The sequence below is a fragment of the Rattus norvegicus genome, chromosome 1 (assembly GCF_036323735.1).
Source record: "Rattus norvegicus strain BN/NHsdMcwi chromosome 1, GRCr8, whole genome shotgun sequence".
In the NCBI taxonomy this organism is placed as follows: Eukaryota; Metazoa; Chordata; class Mammalia; order Rodentia; family Muridae; genus Rattus; species Rattus norvegicus.
The window spans coordinates 55,662,810-55,685,740 of record NC_086019.1 but is presented as its reverse complement, the minus strand read 5'-3'; the positions used below and the strand labels follow the sequence as shown (position 1 = coordinate 55,685,740).

At 44.9% G+C, this 22,931-nt stretch overlaps 1 protein-coding gene across 3 annotated transcripts in view; it reads left to right on the top strand.

Annotated features, from left to right (window-relative positions):
* The window catches only part of LOC134478836 (sperm motility kinase 2B-like), a 61,686-nt gene that overhangs the window by 30,757 nt on the left and 7,998 nt on the right, over window positions 1-22,931 (top strand). The window contains exons 1-2 of one of the 3 annotated variants that reach the window (XM_063280813.1): window positions 16,825-17,625; window positions 18,622-22,931. The gene's annotated coding sequence lies outside the window, so the exon portion shown is untranslated. The other 2 variants (XR_010062889.1, XM_063280812.1) reach the window with 2 other exon arrangements.

The window sequence follows — 22,931 nt, the reverse complement described above, 5'->3', positions numbered from 1 at the left end:
GCTAGTTTCAGGTGTGTGAGGAAGTCAGATGCTAGTCAGGAGACTTAGCTGCAGTCCCAGGCGCCATCTTGGGACTACCGCCACACCCGCTCCCCACAGGTAACTGTGATTTCAAGGTCATTTCCAATCATCTATGTTAAGTGTTTTGACTCAAGGAAACTGGCATTGCCATAGATGAAATCAGTAAAAGGCATATTTATTTCTTCTTTGCCACATAACTAGACAAATGTCAGTTCAAAAAGTTGCGATTATTGAGTGTACTTTTTTCATCTCAGTTACTTTATGTATTTTTTCATTTATTTAAATTTCCATACATGTATACAGTAAAATATGGTCATATCCACCCTAACATCTGTCCTCCAACTTCTAAAAAATCCCTCTCAGAATCCCCCGATTGACTCTATAGCCCTGGTTGGTCTGGGACTTGCTGTGTAAATCAAATTAGTCTAGAACTCACAGAGGTCCACCTGAATCTGATCCTGGGCTTAAAAGTCAGCACCACTAAACCATTCCTCTGTGTGTGTGTGTGTGTGTGTGTGTGTGTGTGTGTGTGTGTGTGTGTGTGTGTGTGTGTGTGTGTGTCTGTGTGTGTGTGTGTGTGTGTACGGAAATATACATACACACATTTTTGTATCCCAGTAAGCCCTATTAGTGCTAGTCATACATGCATACTGTGTATACAGACATTCACTGGATTATCAGAGTCCTACCAGTGGCTTGTCCCCAAGGAAGAGTGAATTTCTATCAGCTGTTGTTAACTGCAGCTCCTCATTTGATGCAAGGGCTTATAAGTTCTTCTCCCACCCATGCACGATGTGCAAACAAATGACACAGCCACCTCTGTCACTTTACTCGGTTAACATATACTAATAAAATGTTATGGTATTTTCAAATTTATATGTATATGTATTGTATATGTATAATGACACATTGTATATACTTGTAATGGCTATTCTTGGTTGTGAACTTGACTATATGTGGAATGAACTTCAATCCAGAATTGGAAAGCTCACCTTTGATCCTGATTTGAGGCTGGGAGACACAAATTTCTGAACTGAATCTTGGCATGGAGATCATGAGGCAAAGTGGCTATGAATCTCAGGAGTTTAAGACAAGGAGATCTCTGAGTTCAAGGTCACCTAGGACAAAGCAAGTCCCAGTTCCAGCTGTGGTGGTACACACCTTTAATCTGGGACATACCTTCTGCTGGAGATTTATATAAGGACATTGGAAGAAGGAAGAGTCTCTCTTTCGTCTGCCTGCCTGATTTGTAGGACTGAGCCACTGCTAGATCCTTGGACTCCTATTCATACCTGCTGCTGATCATTGTTGGGGAGTTGGACTATAGACTGCAAGTCATCAACCAATTGTCTTACTGTACAGAGATTTCCCATAAGATCTGTGTCTCTAAAGAACCCTGTATGAGACAATTCTCTTTTATAATATATAATTTCTATTGATAGATAATGTAATTTATTATTTTATTCATAATATTATTATATTCATCCCTATGTTTATATGTAAACAAAACACAGGTTGTATGCCTATGAAACAGTAACACACTGCATACTTGATGACTGCTGTCTTTTCCCTACTCCCTACTGCAGGGGAGAAAATGGACCATTCTCATCAATGAAAAAGGTAAAATAAAATGTTAACTATTGGCTGAAACACAGATGGTTTGCACATAAAATTACATCTTCTTGATTGCTACTTTAGAAATTTTTCTTCATTTCCTGAAGTCACTTTTTATGATACATTACTATATCAAATACTATCTCATAGTTTTTAAGGTAAGTTATTTTTATTGTTGGTACAAAAGTATACACATAGTGTTGTGCAACTTCCAGTAATATCCGGGTAGGGCTTCATGCACATGACTGTATGGTTTAATACTTCCCTATGTGATCCAAAGCTCTTTTGTTGTCATATTATGATCTCTAAGCAGAATATTTTTGATCCTGAAATTATATACAATACCTAACTTTTTTTAAAACACTTCATTAGCTCTCTCCATAGAATGCTATTTAAGTGTGTTTGACTGTTCGGTCCCAGGATATGAATTCCAGTAGAGCACTTTCTGGATAATATTTCCTTACAAAGTGTTGTTAACTGCTTCCTCCAAGAAGTTAATTTCTTGTTTTGAAATTTAAACCTTATGTTTAAATAGAAGATAGAGAAGGCAGATGCTGGATTATTTAGTACCAAGCTGGTTTTCTGTCCTGATATGGGTAAGGGCTGGTCACTTGAGGTGTTTCTCATTCCTTTGGATTTGTAGCTGTTTCAGACTTTATAAATAATCATTTTGAGTATTACAAGTCTATGGGCATTTTCTCACCAAATTGTCCATTTTTACAGGAGTATTTTTCTTACAAGTTTGGAACCATAAAATAGAAACTTTCCTAACTAGTCAAGCTACTAGGGTGTATGTGGGCAGGATTTTGCACATTTCCTGCTGTGTGATTTAATTGTGCTCTTCTGACCATTTTTTTTTGCATAGGCTGCTGGCCAGTATAAACTGGAAATCTATGTTAAGTCGTTGTCCAAGGAGGTATTGCAGATGTGGTCAGTATTTGTTTTAAAGGAAACAGTGAAAGGCATTCTTCACTCGAGCTTTGTGAAATACTGTGCAGATGCTTATGGCTGTGGATGCTGTGTGGTGTGAGGAATGCTGCTGTACACTGACTGTGTGGTGTGAGGAATGCTGCTATGCACTGACTGTGTGGTGTGAGGAATGCTGCTGTGCATTGACTGTGTGCTGTGAGGAATGCTGCTGTGCATTGACGCTGCCTTTTTTCTTTTCTCCCTACACCTGCATCCTTCTGGTGGCTCAGGTTGGACAACTAGGTGCCCATGACCAAGTCCTCATTGTGGATGGATTTAGTCTATTTGGACATTCTCAGGAAAGGTATGACTAATTGGTTCCTTTAAAGCCTCAACTGATTGGTTAGTTTTAATGTACTGAAGTGATATTTTGCATTTTGAAATTTGAATTCAAAAAGTAGTGATGTAAAAGATCTTTGTGTTTAATCACCTTCCCCAATAATCCTAGTTCTTAGAGCACAGGAATCTCATTTTGTGTTCACTCTTAAGAATGTATATTAGTATAGAGTATTACCTTAAATAATTATATAAATATGTACACATATACTTAGAGCTTGTAAAATGTTTAAATATCTTAATGTTAATGTTATAGAATAGAATATACTTACCTGTTTTATAATTAATTATCATAAGTGATGTAGAGAGGACATAATCTTCTGAAAGCCTGGTTTATTTCCCCAAACAGCAACCAGGCTGAGGAACCTAAGCACAAGTATTCTGAACATAGACTCTACTGTGACAGTGACCGCTGTTTCTTTATATTTTCTTCCTAGGGCAGCAGAACTCATGACTACAACCAGTTCCATGGTTACCCTGGAAGTTGCAAATCAAGGCATCCTCTTTCACTGCCTGTCCACCTTTCTTACCCAGCCATTGTCCTCCATGGTGCAGAGAGGTAAGAACTAGTGACTCAAGCCAGGTTAGCCAACATATAGTGATCCTTTATTGAGATATGGCTCCTCCTAAAAGTTATCAAAATCTGGGGCTGGAAAGATGGTTCAGTATTTTACAACACCAGTGTTAGCCCAAAACTGCCCGAAACTCTAATTTCATGGGATTTAAAGCACTCTATTAAGTTCTCTGGATTCGTGTGCACACATGCTGAGCAAACACTCATACACATAAATTATTTTTATAAAGAGAGCCCCTAAAATTCCCATGTAGTAGCTCCTACCACAGCTCTTGCTCAGCTCTTCAAGGAAGAAGTCAGTTGAGACAGAGTGAATGATGCTGAGAAATACTTCTGGATCATGATTCAGATCAGATCTAATGGTACGGTTTCCTAGATATAGTCACAGTCTGTTAAGTGCAGTATTGTGAACCCTCTTCTGACCCTGCCTCGGCTTTGGAACCTGAACACCCTAGCCCTGACCTTTGTAGCTACAGTATCAACAACAATATCAGTGTCTGACAGTCTAGAATCCTGTATACTAAAGCGTAGAACAGGAACCAATCCTGGCTAGACCATGTGTTGGCATGTTAAAGCAGAACACCATTTACAAACTCAAAGAGGGACGTGGGTAACAAATGAGTCCCAGGTGAGCAGACAGGAAGACTAAACTGTGAACAGGTGTGGATAATCACACCAGGGGACAGCACCATGTGATGCTGTCATTCTGATGGATAATAATATGTGTGTTATCAAGTGAGAGAAGAGAAGTTGAGTGCTTTTTAAAAAATACTCTAAAATGGTTACTTTGTTATTTACAAATTATAAATCATATTTAAGAAAATAAAAAAGGTCAATTTCTCCCATAGATACATACTATGTAAATGAAAAGCTTTTCTAGACAATATATGTAAAAGCTTTTGAAAATGTTCATATAAAGCTATTTGTGGTGGCATGTGCCTTTAATGCCAGCTCTAAGGATGCAGAAAGAGGCAGATTTCTGTGAGTTTGGGGTCCTCCTGCCTGTGTACTGAATTCCAGACCAGCCTCAAATACGTAGTGAGACCCTGGGCTATGGTTTCTTCTGATTGCTTGGTTGTTTTGCTTTTCTAGGCTGGTCAAAGAATGTATATAAAAGATCACCCTATTATACCAAGAGCAGTTATTAAATATAAGAATTTTAGATGCATCCTTTGAAGCTCTTTATCTTAGAAAGAATGAGGGAGAGAGAATGAGTGAATTGGCTTTGGTTTCAGTTTCAGATCGTTATAGCTCAGGTAAACCCAGAGCACAGAGTGAAGTTTTTATAAGTTTAATTTTTCTTGGATATTTTATGTATTTACATTTCAAATGTTACCCCCTCCCAATGCTCTCCCAACCCGCTCCCTCTGCTTCTATGAGTATGATCCCGCTCCCACCCACCCATTCCCATCTCAGTGCCCTGGCATGAAGATGCTTGCAGCTGAACATTACACTGAATATGGGGACCCCAATGGAGGAGTTAGAGAAAGAACTGAAGGAGCTGAAGGGGTCTGCAATCCCATAGGAAGAACAACAATATCAACCAACCAGACCCCACAGCTACCAGGTAGGAAACCATGAACTCATGAGAACACAAGGAGGGATCCATGGCTCCAGCCACTTATGTAGCAGAGGATGGCATTATCCAACATCGATAGGTGGAAGAGTAAAGGTTTTGAGCTCTATAATAATTCAGCTCAAAACGGCTCCCCAGAGAGTCCTCAAGAGCCTTGGACAGAGCACAGTCATCCAACGAAGCTGCCTGGTAAAGACAGGCTGATGAAAAACAGAGCAGATCACCCTTTCAGCCCCAATGTGACAAGTAAGAAGAGGCATTCTCTAAGTCACCTTGTCACCCAGATCATTGTTTATACTTTGATCATTGTTTTTTGTGTCCCTTGGCCAGCTAGAATACAGTTTTCATAGAGGTTTCATATTAGTCCAAAATTAGGATTTTATTTGGAAAACCCTTGACCTTATAGATCAAAATGCACTGTAAATGTGTCTTCAAAATGGATCGGGTTTCTAAGTTAGTGGAGATCATTTTTACACTTAAAAGAGTTGCTAACAAAGTAGTGAGGATGGAGTATACTGAATAGAGACCCCAACGTCCAAAAGGCTTCAACCTCCAAAAGGCTTCACGTATTTACTCTCATGTCTCTAGCCCAGATCTCATCTGGTCCTGGAGAAAGTCCTTCTCCTGGTCTGTGGCGTCAGGAGACTTGTAGGGGTGCGTGAAGCCGACTTCTGGTACATCTTTGTCTCTGGCTCAGTGCTAAACATCCTGCCCTCAGTGTATGATGGGTATGCCATGGCTCCTGCATTTAAAGGAATGTTGTTATGTTTATTTTACTTGTTATTTAATGTGACACTTGGGTTTTTAACACTATTTCTAATAGATCAGCCTCCTATCCCTGGAGAGAAGTGTGCATATACCACTAGAACAGCAGCTAACATCTGTCTTCACTGGAGAACTCTGCACTGAGGTCTAAGATGAGCTGGAACACTTTCTTACTTGTGAAATATCTGACTTCTTTGATACAGTTCTCAACAAATTACATTAACTATCATTCCTGAATTTTGGTCATTTAAGTTTATTTCTATTACACTAGTCAAATAAATTAATGAATCGGGGAACATGAGAATTAGTGTAAATGAGTAAATAAGAAAATTTAAGATTTTTTTTATTGAAAGCATAGGGTCAAAATTACATTTTTTATCATGGTTTTAAAATATATTCTTTAAAAAACCATTTATTTATTTATTTATTTATTTATTTATTTATTTTATAATCCAATATTAGCCCTTCCTGTCTTGACAATAACCCCTCATACAAACCCGTCTATCACCTCTTCCTGAGATGGCAAAGCTCCTTTTGGGGTGTCAACCCCCATGATCGCTTTTTTAAAGATTGTAAAACAGATCCCCGAGGACAAAGTTCACCTTTTATGCAGTTTTATGAATCTCATTGTTTATTTCTTTACATTTCACAAGAACAGACCCCTCTACGTAGTCCTGAAGCTAGGAGCTAAATTGCAGGAGTGACAATGCCACAAACAGCATGCATCAGTGTATAGAAAAATCTTTTTATTCCTTTGTACACACAGGTACAGCTGGTTACTTGGAGAGTGAGCCATAAAGCAGTGTCAGGTCTGGTTATACACCCATTCCTCAGTTTTCTTACCTCCTCTGTGAGAAAGAAACATGCATGAAATTTTGTTAATATCTCTGGTGAGTCTCTGAAGTATTAGATCTTCGTCTTTTCTTTTCTCGGTGTGTTACCCCTTCAATGGAAGAACTTCAGGAAGAGTTTTACCAACTTGAGCTGCATTGAGTAGTGGCCAGCATGGATCTCTAGTGTGACAATGATATGTGGATCCAGAGCTCCTCAGTGGACTCTATGACATCCAGCCAGGAGCACCTGAAATATTCCTCCAAGTCAGTTACCCCTGCTTCCACTCTACCAAGAGTGGTCCTGGCCATTGGAAAACCCAGCAGAGGTGCTGCCCACCCCTGTGACTGTCTTCCAGCCCATATGAACAGACCTCCCTCCACCACCTCCTCCACCACATGTCCACCTACACCAGTGGTTTTGATGGCATTTCAGTGGCTTTGCCCCTCCCACCACCTTCTGCAGACAAGGCAGGATCCCAGTCTGCTCAGGTGGCTGCTGGCTAGCAAAAAAGAAGGAGGAGCAGCAGTGGTGGTCTGAGATATAGAAGGCCTGCCTGGATAAGGAAGCAGAGAGGAAGCACGGGGAGCAGGAGTAGAATCTGGGGCAGATGCACTCTCATTCCCTGATCCCTGCTTCCTTATCTCTTTTGGCCACACCGGCCCAACCAGGAAAACCTTCCACACTGCAGAGGCCCCAAGAAACAGTTACTCTGGAGCTGTAGCCCCAGCAGCAGCCCCCCACTATTGAGCACAGGAATCTGCAGTAGAAAACTATCAGTAAAGAGGAGTTGTCCTGTGGGGATAGTCTGTCTCCAGACCCATGGAAACAAGATGCCAGGGAGAAGCTGGAGAAGCAACAGCAAATGCACCTTGTGGACATGCTAAGCAAGGAGATCCATGAGCTGCAAAACAAGGGGGACGGTAGTGCAGAGGAGAGTGACTGCCTGTGGAAGCTTATGCTGGAGTGGCTGTTTTGGAAGAGACTTCAGGCTATATTTCTTGTGTTTCTCCCAGGTTCATTTCTTGAACCTGTTCTTGAAAACTGTTCAAGCAGCCCAACATTTGACATTTTCAAAGTAGAAATTCATAACAACTATGTTTTTGACATTCTGGCCTTAGATAATTCTACAGTGATGTCTATGGTTAAGTGCCAGGCAGTGAGAACCCAGGAGTGACGATCAGAGGTACACAGGATGACCTGAAGGTGAGGTGCTCCTGGAGCCCAGTGTCCTGAGTGCAGGTCCTCAACCTTACAGCTGCCCACTCCAGCTGTGCCTGGGATGGAGCCAGTGCTACCAACCTAGGAAGCAGCTCAGGGACTGTGCTTACTATGTTCCCCATTGGTTCAGTTCATGACAAGGTTAATCTGAAGTAACAGCAGGAATTTTAGCCCGCTGGAATTCTGTATCTGAGAAAGTACATGTCTTTAGGAACATCAAGATGCTCACGTCTAACACGTTTCAGCTTTATATGTCACAGATATCATAATAAAGCTGTTTATAACCTTTTTCTGTTTGGGGTAGCTCAAGGGTAGAATGTCCTGACCCTGAGTATTATATCTAATTACCCAGAGAGAGAGAGAGACAGGAAGGAAGGGAGGGGGAGAGGGAGGGACAGAGACAGGGAGAGAGAGGGAGAGAGAGAGAGAGAGAGAGAGAGAGAGAGGAACAAAAAGTTTGTAAAAATTAGCAAAACTTAAAAATATATAAATAACTGTATAATTATTAAAAGTCTATATGAGAGTCAATGTTTATCACCCAAAATTGAGGAAGGGGCTTGGAGAAACGAATTATCCGCCTCCAACCTCCAAAAACATACACACACTCAATCAACAACACGTCTAATTATACCTGGAAATACCCATATTTTATAGAATGCCATAATGGAAAGTGAGAAGCATCATTTTCGATAAGGGTTGCCAATATGTTCTTTTTCCAAGGTGTGTGCAGCCGTGCCAGTCTTCCTCACCACGGGATGGAAGAGGTCCATGACCTGTGAGCCTAGAGGTAACCAGGGGATCTTTGCTCCATTCTGAGACTGAGAGGCAGGATGCCCACTCAAGGGTCCATAGCAGGGAAGGTTTTCAAGCTATGTACAGTGCTGGAAAAGCCTACACAAGGCATACAGTTAGCAGTGATGTGTTTGCAGGGAGTCCAAGGAACCAGCTTTTTACTGATGCAGGTGGGCAAGCATTTATCATCCACCTGCCACTCTGACAGCAATAAGAGTATTGCTTAAGTTTTGTTTCATAGATTTGATCACTGAAAAAATACCAAAAATTGGACCCTTAACATTGTAGCAAATAGAATAGTGGATGCTAAGACAGGGACCTTTGACTCTTCTAACACCATTGTCTATTTCAGAGCAAGAAAAGAGAGGTATCAATGGACAGCAGTCTGCTTCCCCCATGAGTGCTCTACCACTGAGTTAGTAGCCTTAGCCCTCCTCACCTTTAGATAAAGGGTGTCACTAAGTTGTCCAAGCAGACCTGAAACTCATGCTGTAGACCAGGCTAGCTTTGAACTTCTGATCCCCCTACCTACTGTGTGTCTTGAGTGTCTGGGGATTACAGGCCCATTTCTCTACAGCTGAGCAGCTTGCTTGTTTGCTTCCTCCTTTCTTTACTCCTCCTCCTCCTCCTCCTCTTCCTCCTCTTCCTCCTCCCCCCTCTCTCTCTGTCTCTTTCATTCTTTCTTTCCTTTCCTTCATTCTTTCTTTCATTCTTTATCTTTCTTTTCTTCCTTCTTTCATTCATTTGTTCCTTTCTTTTAAGATTCATTTACTTTAGTGCTCTATCTGCATGTACATCTGTGTGTCCAAAGAGGGCATCAGATCTAATAATACATAGTTAGTATCTATGATATGGTGACTGGAATCGAACTCAAGACCTTTGAAAGAGCAGCCATGCTCTTAACCACTGAGCCTGCTCTCCAGCCCCAGCCTATTTTCTTAAACTTACCACACTTGGTTCACATGAGAATTGTCTGTCAGATGAGTAAGATAAGGTTACCCTGAGCGCAGAGTGCTTATCCCTTGTCAGATCATCCAGGGGGTTACCTCTGACTCATGCTGTCCTTTTCCAGTTCTGTCTCCAGTGCCCTGGAGTTTGTGGGCCTCATCCACAGAGGTATGCAACTCAGAGAACATGGCCCCTAAGGCTACAGCCTCATTGTAAAAGCCAGCGATGTCAATCACAGCAGGTTAGATGTCAGCCACCTGAGTCATGCAGTTTGACCACATGAGACTCACCCTAGGACTTAAATGCAGTGCGTTCAAGTTCTCACATGCTATGCTGGACAGCTGCTCTGGGCCTCCACATCATAAGCCAGAGTGCAGAGCCCTGGGCACAGCAGGACACACAGGCTAGTTTTCACTCCTATGGAAAGCCAGTATAGATGGACATTCTCCATCTTGCTACAGTGACACTTCTGTAAGGGACGAGACTGCTTAGGGCAGCATTGTCTGTTTAGTAGGCACATCCACCTCCAGGACTTGCCCCCTATGGACAGTGCTTGAGCAAAGCCTGCCTCATGGTGCTTAGGGAGTCTCAGTTGTCTGCCAATGGATTCCCAGACATTCAGCTCTGTCTGATGATTGACAGACCTTTGTGACCCTTCTGTTTTCCACTCTCCGGACCACAGCCCCAAAGTCCAGCCAAGCTGACCTTCACGAGAAAGCAAGGGCAGGTATTTGTGGATTACCACTGCACTGGGCTTCATCTCCAGTGGACCCACCCAACCATGCTGGGCAGGTCCTGGGGGGCAGGTTTCAGCACATGGACTGGGCCAGCAGTGTGTATGCAGGTGAACGGGGGACAACATCTGCCCAGTCAAGAATGCCAGAGTCATCAAAGGGCAACACAGTAGAGAGAGCTTGTGAACTGTCAACAGAAGGCCATGTTATACCCCATGATGGGCCTTATGTTGTTCTGTGTCTAGAAAAAGGGTTACCTGCAGTTAAAAGGACTGTGGTATCCAACAAGGGACCTCAATGACTACCAGGCCATGGTGCCTGTCTGGGAAGTGGGTGGGTCCCATGGTCCCTCCCAAGAACCACCTCTGTTTGCCTGTTCCTGTCTGGATAGCATGCTCACAAGCGACTGGACTGCTTACTTTACAGCTGTGTCTTGGTGACTGGGTTTGCCCTGAAGGAGGCCTTCTTTATCAATTAGAGTCTGGCTGTCCTAGCAGATGCCCTTATGGCCTTGTCAGAGCACTGTGACCACATCCCACATCTGAACAGCAAGCTAATCAACAGGATGCTCTAGGAGTCCATCGGTTTGTCTTCCTCAGAGACCCCAAAATACAGGGGTCAGAGAGCTGGGCTTTAGGGAGCTACCACAGGCATGATTGCTCTTTTTTGTAAGCGGCACCACCTTTGGCCGAGTTACAGTTCTGCCAGGCCCTCCCATGTTCTGTCTTCAGCATCTTTGTGCGTCAATGCAGCTTACACTGTGTATTAACTGTGCTGCACGTTGGCCTATAGGCTGGGCTTTCCTCTTGATTTTCCAGCAAGACCACAGAGTTCCCCGGGGAGACTCTCATCATGGCTCTCCATATTCTGACAGGCACAGTCTGTGGATGTCTCTAAGGTGTTGGAGTTCGGACCCCACTGAGGGGTGAGAGGCTTTCAGTGACTTATAGACCCAAGGCTTGGGCATGATGGCTTTTTTTTTTGGTTCTTTTTTTCGGAGCTGGGAACAGAACCCAGGGCCTTGCGCTTCCTAGGTAAGCGCTCTACCACTGAGCTAAATCCCCAGCCCCGCATGATGGCTTTTATTGTGTGCTTGGTAGCATGTATGCCCTGCTGCAAGTGTATACAGACACTCCCCATGCTCGTAGTCCCTGCTTGGAGTGTGGGTACACTCTGTCCATGCAGACAGCTGTCTCCGCACACACAGATGCCATTTTCATGATTTACGCCTGTCATCTTTGATGTTTCTTTTAATAGGCAGTCATGTAAAGTCACTATCATTTTGTGGTGACTTTCTTTCCCCAGCCTTCAGATGAATATAGGAAAGAGACTCTGGAATCTGCCTGGGCTCCTCCTTATGCCCACACCTTGACCCCACTGAACTCTCTTTGGCAGAGACATGGCAGAGCCTGGCCTTTAATTGTCCTGTTCATTCCCTATGGATTGTGACCACAGTCTGGAGCTCTGCACAGCCTGGTGTCCAGAGAAAATTGGCATAGTTCCCCACAATGTCTCCACAGGCTCAGAGGAAGGACATAAATAGAATCTTTATGGGGCCCAAGTGGCTACTCAGGGTCAGCCAATGGTCTTGGCTCCTTCTTGTCTCTGAAGACACAGGGCACAAGTCCTGACCTCCATGCACCTTTAGCTGCTGCACACACTAAGGATGAGTCCATTGGCTTCTGCTGCTTCTGGGAGTCCTGAAAACCACAATCCCTCAACCAAGGGGACTAGTGGGGGACAAGTGAGCTCCCTGAGGACCAGAAGCCCCACCTGGGTTCACTGCTATGTTTACCAAAATAATGAAGAGCTGCTGTCATAGCAGGCCATGCTCTGGTGGGAAGGGCAGACAGGCACATCCAGACCCACAGAAGGCTGTACTGTGGCTGTGCTGGGCATCCCAGGGGCGGGGTGGGGTTGGGGACGGGAGACAGTTGGTCCATGGGTACCATGGGTATACATGGACACCTAGGCACATAAGGGGGTATGCATATACACGAAAAAACTCCCTCTCACACAGAAGTTGGCATGATGTATAGAAAAACAAGGCCATCCTGAGTGTGGGCTTCACTTTAGATATTAAGGTCCAACGTTAAAACAGGAATGTGTGAAGACAAGGAGCTCTGTGTTCCCTGGGACCAGAAGGAACAGAGTGGCTATGCTGACTCACATGAAATAAACTCTCAATCACAGTCTGTGACAGCCAGGTCACAGGACCCAGGCTGCTGTGTTATGTGTGAGCACCCAGTGCAGCCAGAAGTTAAGTACTGAGCACTGACTGGCCCAAGCCCAGAAAGGGTCTCTGTTTTTCAGAGTGCTGGGGGACAGTGCAGTGTGTAGCAGTTTCCTCTTGAAGACTCTTCTGGGGTTTGAGTTCCCTGTAGAGGACCCTCATGGCTGCAGAAACTAAGCCTGGGAGGAAAGATCCTCATCTGTAGAGTTCATTGAAAGGCCTGAGAGCAGAAAAGCAAAGAAGCAGCAAAATGTGCCACCTCTGCTCACTGTGGTTCAGCTTCTGCCTTTGCAGTTGAGCTCAGGTGCCCTGGAGTCCTCCCTAGCCTGAGTGAGTGATTTCAAGCCAAGTCACATCCTCCTGGTTTGTAGTATCAAACGCAGCCCAGTTTCAGCCCAGGTAAGCTGTGAATACCAGGTATGCCTTGCTGTCTGCATTGTAGGGGAACTGTTGAGCCCCAAAGGACGCAAGGGCTACAAGGTAAGGAATCATAGGACTGGGCTAGGCCTCGAATCCAAGTTCCCTTCACCCCTGCCTGGTAACTGGTTCTTGGTGTGTATAGGGGACAGAAAGAAAGGGTCCTATGGGAGCCCTGGCACAGGCCTGCCCAAGCATGGCTTAGGGATCCTCACAACATCCTAGCATTTGATGTGTCCCCAGATTTGTCTACCACCCTCAGCCGTGTGCCATTTTCTGTGCCACCTGCAAGGGACTCTAAATATCTTCCTACAAAAGGTGATCAAGGAGGGGCTGTACAAGGACACATGGTGGCTCTGTGGTGAAGTTAACATGGACCAACAGATTAGAGGGCCAGAGCCCCAGGACCAATGCTGGGTGGACACACTCCTCTGACATCCAACACAGAGATCTTTGTACAGAAATCAAGAGAAGTCTTATCTGAATAGCAGTGCAGAGCACCTCAGGCTCAGGGACTCAGGACTGACACCCATAGAATGCTGTAGAGCAGCCGTTTGTGATTCAAGGGCTCATCTGCCTGGATCCCTGAGCCTCTAGAGATGAGCAGAGGACTGGGCTGTGGCTGGTTATGGGCTCAGACAGGGAGGTGCTATGGAGCTTGTTTTTGGCTCCTGGGAGTAGAGCAGTTTTTCTTTCCCTGTCCCTGCTTTTTGAACTTTTCTTTCCTTGGGAAAATGGAAGGACTGGAAGAAGTCTGTCTATGGAGAGTGAGGCTGGCTGGGAAACTGCTCGCTGTTCTCCATTGTCATCCTGCTGGGGGTTTGGGGTTGTTGGCAGGTTAGCCTCTCCACCATTCCAGTCTGCTTCTCTCCATTTAATCCATGCATCTCTGTCTCTTCACTCCGTGACATGGATGAACAAGTCCTACCTGTAGCTGCCACTCCAGGGCATAAGTCCCTCAGTGAGTGAATTCCAGATGGTTCTGTCTAGAGCAGCATGGTCCAGGGTCGTTGCTCAGTATGTAGGTACATGGAAGAGGATACTGCACGGCATCCACACACATTTCATATAACATCAATCCACATACTCTGGTACTAATCGGTTCTATTTACACCTTTCGCCATTATTGCTATTCACTGTACTGTGAAGTGTGAATTTTTATTATATTTCACTTCTGCAAAGGAAGAGACAGAGTTTAGCACTGGAGATTCCCTAGGGACTGGCTGGAAAGGAGGCCTTGACACACATGTGTGCTTCTGGGAAAAAGCTCTTTCATAGGATGCCTCCATGAGTTCCAGGATGTGTGGAGGGCTCTGTGCCCTATCCACGGTTGACCTCAATATATTAATGGGAGCTGATGCTTCTCTCTAATAGAACAGTGCCACCCTCCTTGGAGATGTCTGTGATTGTATATGCTTAGCTCTAGAGTATCATTATTAGGAGACTTTGCCTTGTTAAAGTAGGTGGGTCACATTGGCATGGCTTTAAGACCCTTTTCCTATGCACATGCAAGCCAATCTTCCCCAAGCAGCCTTCAGATGAAGATGTAGAACTCTCAGTCTCTCTGGCACCATGCCTGCCTGGATGCTGCCATCCTCCAAGCTTGAAGATAATGGACTGAGTTTCTGAACCTGCAATCCTGTGTTCATTAATGTTGTCCTTATAAGAGCTGCATTTGTTGTGGTGTGTCTCTTCTCAGCAGTAAACCCCTAACTCAAACAATGTCCATGTTCCCTTCTTCTGCCTCCAGACATTAGAAGCTTCCTACATTAGAAGCATTCTCTTGGGATATGGCCCTAATTGGTGCTAGGCTGTCTGCTTGATCTGAGAGTGCTAGGACATCCTGCTCCTAAGGGCATTGTTACCGCTCCCTTGCAATACTGTGAATAGCATCAGCAGGCTCCTGCTCTGTTACCCCCTGAACACAATGCTGTCTTCTCCAGGAGTGGATCCAACAGCTCTCAGAACCTCCTCAGGAACTATGTATTTCCCAAGGATTACATGCACTTGCTTACACACCCCTATCCTGTGTTCTGAAAACTTTTCAAAGCCCATTCATCTGAGACTGGTGAGTTCAGGACAGTAGTCCCAAGTGTCTTGTCCTACCCTGACAGTTCACTCTCATGAGGCATCACCTGCCCTTGACAGAGGATTTTCCCAAGGGGCATTGGATGTGCAGGAGAATTGTGTGTCGTGAGTCTTTTCAGAGCAGCAAAGGAGGACATCAAGGTCCCATTTGCTTTTGGTTTTTGAACTCATGGTCCTGGCACGGTCTTGTTGGTATTTAGGTCCCTGTCAGTCCTGAATTGAATTTTAGCATGGGAACCCAGGGCAGTTGTCTTCAAAGATATTCCTAGCATGGACCACATCTTCACCTCACCAGACATAAAGCACGACAAACACCAGGCAGGCAGAAAACCCTCAGGGGCTGGAACTGGCATGTTCAAACACTGGCTTGACCTTGGCCAACACAGGTTCAGAGAACAGCCTCTATGTAGGAAGATCTCCTTCCTCCTCTCAGAGTTTACGACATGTAGACTTAAGCTAAGCTGCTGGCACACATGTGAGCAGAGGCACCAGCCTAGGCTTGTTCAATATCAAAGCCTACCTGCCACCCCTGTATCATAGTCATAGCAGCACATCTCATGAGAATTCTAGGGGTGGTGATATTCTGGGTGAATATTCTGTATTCTGCTGCCAGTTACTTTGCTTCCACATGTCCAACTGTGAGAAGGGATTGAGAAAGGGAAGGTGATGAAGTCCTGCTATTATCTACTTGGTGCCACCAAAGACAATGTGGTCTTACTGGCAAGATCTTTGCATTAGATTTTATAAAAAGTGACCTCAGGACAGTAGGTACTCTCAAGAAGGTGCAGCATGGTGGGTACAATGGAACAGGATCCCTGAGGTTGGTTCAGTGGGCCAGGGTCCCTGGGGTAGGAGCAATGGAGCAAGAGCCCTTGGGATGGGATCTTGTAGTAGTGACCCTGTGGAATGTGTAACTGGCAGGGACCCTGGGGTAGGTGCACTGTGACGTGCACCCAAGCTGGAATGTTCAGACAGGTGTGTGTTTGCTTCATGCAGCTGCTGTCTGAAGTAGAGAACACTGTCATCTGCCCCAGAGGGGATTTTGGGAGCTCCTTCCAAGAATGCCTCAGCTCCTTACTGAGAAGATATACATTCCACAGATGGGGCTTTATTGAGATGAGCAGATTCTAAGGGGGCTGCCTTGAAGGAACAGCCAAAGAAAGCAGAAATGAAGAACAAGCAATTGCACCAGCCATGTCGAAGGTGACTTTGCTCTGAAGAATAGGACTGGAAGAAACTGATTAAGTCAAATCACTTCTCTATCTCTGTATCTCTATCTCTATCTATCTATTCACCCATCCATCCATCATCCATCCATCCATCATCCATCCATCCATCCATCCATCCATCCATCCATCCATCCATCCATCTATCTATCTATCTATCTATCTATCTATCTATCTATCTATCTATCTATCTATCTATCTAACTATCTATCTCCCTGAGGGAAGTCAGCTTTCATTTGTAGGAAGAAGGTCACATCCGCGCCCCATTATGGTGAAAACCAGGATTGCAGGGAGTGAGATAGATGGGTTATTTCTTTCTTCCTTCCTTGAATCTTCTTATATCTTTGTTTCTTTGTATCTTTCTTTCTTTCTTTCTTTCTTTCTTTCTTTCTTCCTTCCCTCTCTCTCTCTCTCTCTCTCTCTCTCTCTCTCTCTCTCTCTCTCTCTCTCTCTCTCTCTCTCTCTCTCCTTCTTTCCTTCTTACTTCTTTTTTGCTTTTGGTGGGATAGAATGCCAGTTGTGGCCAGTCCCCATCAGCATCCACTGTGCTACAGACCCAGTCTCAGTGTGACACAGAAGAGGCCTAACTTTGAAAGTTTGTCCTCTCTCTAAGGGATACTGTATAATACAGTGCTCTGGACTGCAGGTCAGACAAGGCCTGCGTTTAGGAGACTTGTGGACAGAAGAATGTCTGTGAGTCTGGACTTAGACTCCGTGGAGGGCTCAGGTCACCTGACTGTCCTGAAGCTTCCCACTGTGAATTATTTCCCTCCTACAGAGTCAGCCACCTGAGCAACTTCATTTCCTGGTTATCCCCTAATCCTCTTACACTGTGTAGAGTGTTCAATCTCAGGGAGGGCCTGGGAATCTGAGAGACACCACTGAGCCCCCGGGCCTGGCTGACTCAACCTGAGGCTACCCTGTGTGTCTTCATTTTGCTCACCCTCCAGAGACCTCAAAAGTCAGCAGTGAGCTTGCTGAGAGGCCAGGAACCTCCATATTGGCCCAAGAGCAACTGTCCTCTTTTACAGGTTCATCCACAGAGCATGTAATTCTGATTGGTGAGTCTGGAAGAGTGAAAGACGTCATCTCCCAAGGACAAGTGCTGTGCTAGTGGACACTGAGGAGCTGCACGGATCAGACCCTTCCCCATCCTTCTCCAGCCTCTCTTGTTCTTCCTTGAGATGTTTCCTACAGATCTGAAAGATCCAGGCAGTCCAAGACATGCATTTGAATTTAATCTCAGGACATTTTACTCCTTGCTCTAAAATTAAGACCAGGTAATTCATTTGTTTGTTTGTTTATTTATTTGTTATATGTAAGTACAATGTAGCTGTCTTTAGAAACACCAGATAGCATCAGGTCTCATTTGAGATATTTGTGAGCCACCATATAGTTGCTGGGATTTGAACTCTGGACCTCTGATAGAGCATTCAGTGCTCCTAACCACTGAGCAATTTTTCCAACTTCCAGACTAACTTTTTAAATTCCCAGAATGTATTCTTTATTCAGGTTACATCCTGATCCCAGCCACTCTCCCTCTGCCTGTCTTCAGGGTAGGAGATTACAGGAAGGCCCCAATTTTCAGCAGGGGAGTGGGTTTGCTTCCAGAGCAGGCAGTGGGGTCGTAAACATCTCACTCTCAGGGAATTGGGAGCTTTCCCATATAAGAATTTTCTGTGGTGGAAGCTCAGTTTGCTGTCTGGCTTCTTTTTAGTTTTCTCTTGCTTCTTCTGGAATGAGAATGTTCTTCATTAAGAGCTTAGAGGGTGTTTCTGGCCAGACTATGTTCATGTGCAGGCCCATCCCTGGACGGCTGGATGCTTAGACTCTCCTGGGGAGACCTGTTTCCTTTCTGCAGCAGGCCAGCTAGTATGAAAACTAAAGGACCCGATCAGATGTTCACAGTGCACAACACACATACACAAACTCACGCATGCACACACACACACACTATACAAATATATATATATATATATATGTATATATCTTCCATATTCCTAAACCCACACAACATACACATCACGTGTCAGATGTGCATGCACATTACATATATCACAGACATATATACACTGTGCACATCACACGTGACATTTGTACCTATATGCACACATGCATGCACACCTCACTCTACACACATGCCTGCCATGCACACATGTATATAGGAACACCAAAATGAGTGAAGAGATTTTAAAGGAGGCTTGTGCAGTCAGGGTATGATAGGCTTGGGCATGACTACCCTCTGTGTTACAGTCAACTGCGGTCTGGTCTTTTAGCTACTTTCACAACTGGGCCAGTGCCTGTGTAGAAGGAACACCAAGGCCACATCTCAGGGAAGTGAACTGAGGACTCAGAAGATGCACAGGCCCTGGAGTATGGAAAGGCAGAGCATGGTATGTAGATGTAAATGCTGTAAGGCACTCTGGCTTGTCCACTCCAATAGGCACGATAGTAAGCACGAGGCCAGTAGATGTCGTATCCGTGGGAAGAACCCTCTGGATGCCATGTTAGCAACTTAGGGTGTTTCTTGTTTTCAGCCCATGCTGTGGACAAGGAATCAGGAGGTGTGGGGTAGAGAGGACACTTGAGCACCTACCCTCTATGTTGTGAACCTAGTGGATGTTTTTCTGCCCTTCTAGACCTGTGAGTGGCCTGTGCCAGCACAGCAGAATGGGGACATTCCCAGTTCCATAGGATACTGCAGGCTTGGGGACTGGGTACTTAGGCTTTTGGCTGTGCACCACACCACCTTCCTGACCAATGGTACATTAAGTCAACCAGTGCTTGCAGAATGCTTGAGACAACACAAATGTCTCCTTTCTAACTGGAAACAACATATAAAGGTCTAATACAAGTCAGTAATGTGTCTCTGATTGTCCTGTGGCACTGGGTGAATTAAGGACAGGATGGAGAGCATGCCAAAGAGTCTAACTCGTTCTGTCCCATCTTCCTTCTGAATGCAGGTCTCCAGGATCCAGTGCTCACACGGACTCAGGGCTGCTGCTCAGGGAACCAGCAAACCCTGTTGCTCTGACCATGCCACCGTGAAGGGCAGTCTCTTTCTGTTCCAGTCTCTGCGGTGCCACTGTGTATTAGAAAGGACATCTTTCAAAGGAGGGGTTGGTGAAGGGCAATTTACCTTCTCTTTCAGAGATACAACTGTCTGAGGAGAGGCTAGGAGGTGTTGCAGAACCAAAATATAGAGCTAGAGGGATCATAAAATCGAGTTTTGGAGGAAGGTTAGCTCAAGGCTGCATGTCCCTGAACACCTTGGTGGGGGTGAAGGGTGACTTCATAGTCACTAGTAGCCCAGTGCCTGTCAGTACTCTACATGACCTTGTTGCCCTTGCTTCTTCTGGTGCTCAACAGCACCACTCAGATGCAAACAGCAAGGCCTAGATAGTGTCCACATCTCCCATGGCTTGACACTGTGCTGGGTTTGATACTACAAACTGGGAGGCTGGGACTTGAACTTGAGATCACTGACTCAGGCTAGGGAGGACTCCAGGGCACCTGAGCTCAGCTGCAAAGGCAGAAACTGAACCACAGTGAGCAGAAGGGGCACATTTTGCTGTTTCTTTCCTTTTCTGCTCTCAGGCCTTTCAATGAACACTACAGATGAGGATCTTTCCTCCCAGGCTTAGTGTCTGCAGCCATGAGGGTCCTCTACAGGGGATTGAAAACCCCAGAAGAGTCTTCAGAAGGAAAGTGCTACACACTGCACTTCCCCCAGCACTCTGAAAAACAGAGACCCTTTTGGGATTTGGGCCAGTCAGTGCTCAATAGTTAACTTCTGGCTGCACTGGGTGCTCACAAATAACACAGCAGCCTGGGTCCTGTGACCTGGCTGTCACAGACTGTGATTGAGAGTTTATTTTAACTGTGTCAGCACAGGAACTCTGTTCCTTCTGGTCTGAGGGAGCACAGAGCTCCTTGTCCTCACACACACCTGTTCCACTATTGGACCTTAGTGTCTTAAAGTAAGCCCTACACTCAGGATGGACTTGGTTTTCTATAAAATCCTGCCAACCTCTGTGTGTAAAGAGGGGGAGGGGAGGGATGGAAGGATGGCGAGAGAGAGAGAGAGAGGGATGGATGGAGGGAAAGACAGAACAAGAGAGAGAGCAAGAGTGAGAGCAAGAGCAAGCGAGAGAGAGAGAGAGAGAGAGAGAGAGAGAGAGAACATGCACTAGCCACCAAAGAAGCATTCCTGTATTCTTCATTAGCCTTACAGCTTTGTCTCTCTTCCCTGATTATTGCCTTTTCTGCTGTGTTGGGTTTTTTTGTAAAGAAATGCTTGACTTTCTCTTCCTTTCTGTTGATCTGGGGTTTGGTTCTTTTTTTCTTTGTTACCATGGAGATCATACTGAAAATGCTAAAATACTACCAGTCCTATGTGAACTGTATTACTGCTATTTTGACAGCCCTGAACAACTTCTTCAGTTTCTGATGTCAATGAAGGAGATGTCTGTGTACATGAGCCTAGGTGGCACTGCTGTTTGGGGTCATGTAACATGGCAACTCTCACATCTTGGAGGAAGCAGAAGTTCACCTTGCCTTTGGGGATTGTCCGGGGATCACCTGTTCTTTATTTCTTCTTGAGATTCTGAAATCCTTTAAATCGGTCTTCATCTGTGGGAGTTTCTTAGTTTTCTTCCTCAATTTTGAAGGAAAATTTTACTAGAAAATCATAGTTCCTAAAGAGTGTTTGTGTTGCTGTTTTTGTATAGTGTTGTGTATACTCACCCATTCTGTGTGTCCGTGTGAGTGTAAGTTTGTGTGTTTGTAATAAAGGGTGGGAATGTGTGTGGTGTGGTATGTGTGTGCTTGTGTGTGTGTGTGTGTGTGTGAGAGAGAGAGAGAGAGAGAGAGAGAGAGAGAGAGGGAGAGAGAGAGAGGGAGAGAGAGAAGAGAAGAGAAGAGAAGAGAAGAGAAGAGAAGAGAAGAGAAGAGAAGAGAAGAGAAGAGAAGAGAAGAGAAGAGAAAAGAATGAAGCAATCTTGTATGTACACTGTTATGGATGTGTCCCACCATGTGTGTGGAGGTTAGAGGACATTTTTGTCAGACCTTATCTTACCTTGTTTGGAACTAGGTGTGTGGTTTGATGTTGCACATGGCAGGCTGCCTGAACGACAAGCTCCCAGGCAAATTTCTGTTTCTCCTGCTTTTCCTGCTTCCTAAAAGCTCTGATATTACAGGTGTGTGCTCAACTTTCGCATGGGTTCAAAATCAGTTCTTCACACTTTGCAGGGCAGATGAGAATCAAAAGCCTTGGAAGCTGTGAGGAAGGCATCTTCCTGTCACCCTACAGGTAGTAATAAGTTTCTTTATTATGTCTCATGAGCAGTGTTGGGGTGCAGGAATCACTCCACAAACCAGACAGCCATTTCAGTCAAGCAGGGACAGTTTATGGAACATATATCCTGGGACTGATTGGTCAGGGACACATGTCACACAGGGGAGTAGAGACTGCAACCCTATTTCCAAGGACTGTAGTATGAAAGGCAAAACCACAGAAGCTCTTAGCAACTAAGAGCTCATACACAGGTGCCGAAAGTCTTCCCAGGCAGTTGGGTGGTTGGTTCGGGTCCAAGGTTATTGTTACTAGCATACAAAGCAATTCTAACTGACCTTAACTATGATTGGCCCTAAAGGAGGGCACAGGTTAGGGTAATTTCCAGGAACAACAGACCACACAACTTAGTGCGATATGCAGTTAATGATTAGCTGGGCATGAGAAAGGTCTTCTGTAATAATGTAAGATGGCTGGCGACAGGTATTAAAGTGGATAGAGTAATGTCAGAAAGGCAGCAGCCACCTCCGTCTTAAAGAGAAGATTACACACACACACACACACACACACACACACACACACACACGCGTGTGTGTGTGTATAATTAATATATATATATATGTATCTGTAGTATATTCTTAAACCCATAGTTGAAATGCAAAAGGGACCCATGGAAGGTAGACATAAGGATTTTAAAGCAGGAGGCACAGCAAACCTTCAAACAGAGAACTAAGGACAGCAAACCATCCTACAGGCTTTGATTTCTAAAAGCCTAAAGGCTCCCCATAGCCAACCTAAGCCAGAGCCTTGGAGTCCTTCCCAACCATGCAAGGACAGGTCCTATTGTGACCTCATGAGGAGCGACTGTGAGGCGGTCCAGCCAACAGATGTTAAGCTGTAGCCAGGCCTGGATTTCCTTGAGTGTGTTTAGAGGAGTGGTGGAGTGGAGACTTTGGTGATTTTGGTGGATCTAGTGAGCAGTGTGTGGATTTTGCATTTGATTGATTTGTGAGTAGCTTGTGTATGTGTGTCTAGGTCAGTGTTTGTGTGGACAGTTGCTTTTGTGTGTGTGTGTGTGTGTGTGTGTGTGTGTGTGTGTGTGTGTGTGTGTGTGTGTGTGTGTTGGTATACTTGGTGGTGACTGTGAGTGCATCTGTGAGTGTGGGTGTGTGTGTGTGCCCAACTGTGTGTGAGTGTCTGTTGTGCCCTCTTGGTGCACTAGTTGTAGGTGTGAGAACACCTGTGTGAGGAAAAGTTTTGAGGCCGGCAGTCAGCTTGGCCATTGTTTCTAAG